The sequence below is a fragment of the Otolemur garnettii genome, unplaced genomic scaffold, assembly GCF_000181295.1.
Source record: "Otolemur garnettii isolate 467f Iridium unplaced genomic scaffold, OtoGar3 scaffold00025, whole genome shotgun sequence".
Lineage (NCBI taxonomy): Eukaryota > Metazoa > Chordata > Mammalia > Primates > Galagidae > Otolemur > Otolemur garnettii.
The window spans coordinates 21,563,165-21,567,742 of record NW_003852420.1 but is presented as its reverse complement, the minus strand read 5'-3'; the positions used below and the strand labels follow the sequence as shown (position 1 = coordinate 21,567,742).

Genomic DNA, 4,578 nt, shown 5'->3' with positions numbered 1-4,578 from the left:
ATGCCATGGCACTGTACCCAGGGGGACAGCTTGAGGCTCTGTCTCAAAAAAAAAAAAACAAAACCAGCCCCAGCCAAACTGCAACAACAAAAAATAGCCGGGCATTGTGGCTGGTGCCTGTAGTCCCAGCTACTCAGGAGGCTGAGGCAAGAGAATCCTAAGCCCAGGAGCTGGAGGTTGCTGTGAGCTGTGACTCCACAGGACTCTACCGAGGGCAACAAAGTGAGACTATGTCTCTTAAAAAAAAAAAAAATTTCAATTAAGAGGAATGAGTCCAAGAGATGTACAATTTGGTAACTTTAGTCTATAATGTATTATATACTTGAAATTCACTTAAAGTAGTTGTTTTTTTTTTTTTTTTTTTTCCTGAGACAGAGTCTCACAGTCTGTTGCCCAACCTACAATGTTATGGTGTCAGCCTCACTCACAGCAACCTCAAACTCCTGGGATCAAGTGATCCTCCTGCCTCAGCCTTCTGAGTAGCTAGGACTACAAGTGCCTACCACGATGCCCAGGTAATTTCTATTTTTGGTGGAGATGGGGGTCTCACTCTTCCTTGAGCTGTTCTGCAACTCCTGAGCTTAAGGAATCCTCCAGCCTCATCCTTCCAGAATGCTGGGATTACAGGTGTGAGCCACCATGCCCAGACCAAGAATAGATTTTAACAGGTTTAACCACAAATAAATGATGACTACATTAGGTGATGTGTATATTAATTTGCTTGATTTAGTCATTCCACAACGTATATATACTTCAAAACATTACATTGTATACCATAAATATTTTAACAATTGTTTTTTTTTTTTTTGAGACAGAATCTTGCTCTGTTGCCCCAGATGGAGTGTAGTGGTATCATCATAGCTCATGCAACCTCCAAATGCTGGGCTCAAGTGATCCTCCTGCTTCAGCCTCCCTCCTGCGTAGATGTGACTACAGGCCTACACTACCACACCCAGCTAATTTTTCTATTTGTTGTGGAGATGGGGTCTTATTCTTGCTAAGGCTGGTTTAGAACTCATGGCCTCCAGCAATCCTCCCACCTCAGCCTCCCTAAGTGCTAGGATTATAGGTATGAGCCATAGCACCTGGCCAAATATACTATACAATTTTTGTTAATTAAAAGTAGAGTGCGGGAAGGGAAATAGAATGTAGTTTCCAAACATCTTGCAGAGTTGTCAGATACACTAGTGAAACAATCATCTTTGAGACTCAAACTATTTGGAAGACTGGCTATAAGCCTCCCACTGACCTGGCACTGCCTAGGTGAGCCCAACCCTCAAAACCATGTTTTGTTGTCCAAAGCCACTGAATTTGGGGATGGTTTGTTATTATGACTAATAAACGATAGATAACTGAATCAGAGACTCTACTAAAAACGGACCACAGGGAACAGGGGAACAGGGTAAAACCAGTTAGGAGGCAATTTTATTCATCCAAGTGCTTTCTGTGCCTCTTGTTGAAGGATTGCACTGCTCTTAAGATAAAGATCCAAAGTCCTCAACCTCAAGCTCTTGGGCTTAAGCGATTCTCTTGCCTCAGCGCCCCAAGTAGCTAGGACAATAGGCCCCCACCACAACGCCCAGCTGTTTTTAGTCAACTTTTTCCTTACATCTGACCCAAATTACCCTGCCCATCAACTTCATTCTGGCTTACCTAAATTGAGTGGTCCTCTCTTACCTGCAGGGGATACATTCCACAACTAGCCTGAAACCAGATGGTACCAGACCCTAAGTGGTTTACATCCCAGTGGGACAGAGCAATATGGCAGATCTCATCATACCATTCAAAACAGCATGCATTTTGGGTAGTGCCTGTGGCTCAGTGGCCACAGCGCCAGTCCTACTTACCAAGGGTGGCAGGTTTGAACCCAGCCCCCGCCAAACTGCAACAAACAGCCAGGCATTGTGGTCGCCCGTAGTCCCAGCTCCTCTGGAGTTAGAGGTTGCTGCAAGCTGATGCCATAGCACTCTACTGAAAGCGACAAAGTGAAACTCTCAAAAAAACAATATGCACTTTAAAACCTATGAATTGGCTCGGCGCCTATAGCTCAACCGGCTAAGGCGCCAGCCACGTACACCTAAGGTGGCGGGTTCGAATCCCCAGCCCGGACCCGCCAAACAACAATGACGGCTGCAACCAAAAAAATAGCCGGGCGTTGTGGCGGGCGCCTGTGGTCCCAGCTACTTGGGAGGCAGAGGCAAGAGACTCGCTTAAGCCCAGGAGTTGGAGGTTGCTGTGAGTTGTAATGCCACAGCACTCTACCCAGGGGTACAGCTTGAGGCTCTGTCTCAAAAAAAAAAAAAAAAAAAAAAAACCTATGAATTACTCCTGAATTTTTCTAATGTTTGAGACTATCGCCAACCACAGCTGGAAATAAGGGAGAGACTACTGTATTACTAGGTAATATGTAATTCTGACTGCTTGTGAAGCAATGTGTGACTACCACCGTTTCTTTTATTTACCAACGTTGGATACAAAATGCTTGAAGTTTAATCAAGGTGAGATGTACGGGCAGTAATCACTAAGTAACAGTAACTGAGCAAAAATTAGAGTGAAGGCAATCTTAAAATATTAAGTGCTCAAATCAGTTGAGTTCGCAGAACAAAAAATGGCTGGCACCGGTAGCCCTGTGGCACCAGCCACATACACTGAAGTTGGCGGGTTCGAACCTGGCCCAGGCCAGCTCAACAACTGCAAGAAAACACAGCCGGGCATTGTGGTGGGCGCTGGTAGTCCCAGCCATCTGGGAGGCTAAGGCAAGAGAATCCCTTAAAGAGTTTAAAACATGATCAAAAATAGGGTTCTAGGGTGGGTGTAGTGGCTTACGCCATCAAGACCAGCCTGAGCCAGACTGAGACCCCAGCTCTACCAAAAAAGAAAGATAAGTCACATGTTGTGGCAGGCAACTGTAGTCCCCAGCTACTTGGGAGGCTGAGGCAAGAGAATCACTTAAACCCAAGAGTTTGAGGTTGCTGTGAGCTATGATACCACTGCACTCTACCTAGGACTACAAGTGAGACTCTGTCTCAATAAATAAACAAAAGAAAATTAATACGGTTCGGGGCCAGGCACAGTGGTCACGCCCATAATCACAGCACTCTAGAAGGCCAAAGCAAGAAGATCCTTTGAGCCCTGTTACTGAAAAAGGAAAAAAATTACGTGGGCATTGTGGTGGGTGCCTATAGTCCCAGCTACTCAGGAGACTGAGGCAGGAGGATTGCTTGAACCCAGCAGTTTGAGGTTGCTGTGATGCCATGGCACTGTACCCTGAGCAACAAAGACTGCTCAAAAATGAAAGAAATAGGGTTCCAAACTATCATCTGGTTCTTTGCCTATAACACAAAGCCACCTTTTTTAATGTTACTTGAAAGAGTTGAAGATGGATGAGCAAAGTTCTAGTAAAGAGTATTACTTAAAAACAAAACCAAAAGGCAGGCTGGCATGTTGGCTCACATCTTTAATTCTAGCACTCAGGGAAGTTGAAGTAGGTGGATCTACCTGAGCAAGAGGGCCAACTGAGGCAAGAGGATCCTTAAGCTGAGTTTGAGGGTGCTATGAGTTATAATGCTAAGGCACTCTACCCAGGATGACAGAGGCTCTGTCTCAAAGAAAAAAACCAAAAGGGCCAGCATCCTAGCTATCTGGGAGGCTGAGGCAGGTGGACTGTTTGAGGTCACGAGGTCAAGACCAGCCTGAGCAAAAACAAGAACCATCTCTACTAAAAGCAGAAAAACTAAAACAAGATGGCAGCCTGATCCTGAGTTACAGGTTGCTGTGAACTTGAGATGTCTCAAAAACCAAACCAAACAACCCACAAAACACAAAAGGACAATTAGGATAATGTCTTTATTAATGACAAATTTGTTGTTCATTCTTCCTTAAGACTCCTCCTTACTGGTTTTCTGGACACAGCTCACCTGATCCTGTCAAATTAAAGGACATAATTACTCCAAGGAACATAGATCAGGGTCATCCTCAAATTCACAAACAGAACAAATGGTATTTATCAGTATCAACCAAGTGAACTTCCTAAGAAACCTTATCAAGGAATGTGATGTTAAAAAGTAATGGATTCACACACTTTATTGTTAACTTTTGTACCACCCAAGAACCCTGACCACTGAAGAATCATTCAACTTACCTAGATACTTTGTCAGTCTAACAACTTGAAGATTTTCTTCTTGGCTCATGCTGTCTGATGTCTTGAAAATAACTATCCACCTATAATTGAAAACATTCAGCATTTCAATAGTTTGTACTTTTCTTGGCATTAGTTCCAATCAACTATTTATTTTTGCCTTGTTAATGCTTAAAAACCTGGTCCACACCAAGGTTATACTTACATTTTTCTTCACATATACTCATGTAATTTTCCCTCCTCCCACCACTAACTAGAGTTACTCCTCTACCATTTACAGCTTTAAGTAAAAAAGAATCATGGAGATTTTGAATGGGTATAAAATTTAGTGTACTAAAAATACATTCTCCATTAATTCAAGTTTTCTGTTCTGTGATTATTAGATAATCAGCATTTTTTTTAAATGTTCATGTTGGCTCGGCGCCTATAGCTCAACCGGC

The 4,578-nt window shown here is 43.4% G+C and overlaps 1 protein-coding gene across 1 annotated transcript in view; it reads right to left on the bottom strand.

Annotated features, from left to right (window-relative positions):
- Positions 1-3,827: 3,827 nt before the first annotated feature.
- Positions 3,828-4,578, bottom strand: part of SFPQ (splicing factor proline and glutamine rich) — a 15,346-nt gene continuing 14,595 nt past the window's right edge. Inside the window, exons 11-12 of the mRNA XM_012804122.2 lie at positions 4,142-4,221; positions 3,828-3,923 (exon numbers count right to left, since the gene is read on the bottom strand). The gene's annotated coding sequence lies outside the window, so the exon portion shown is untranslated. The remainder of the gene's footprint in view (positions 3,924-4,141; positions 4,222-4,578) is intronic.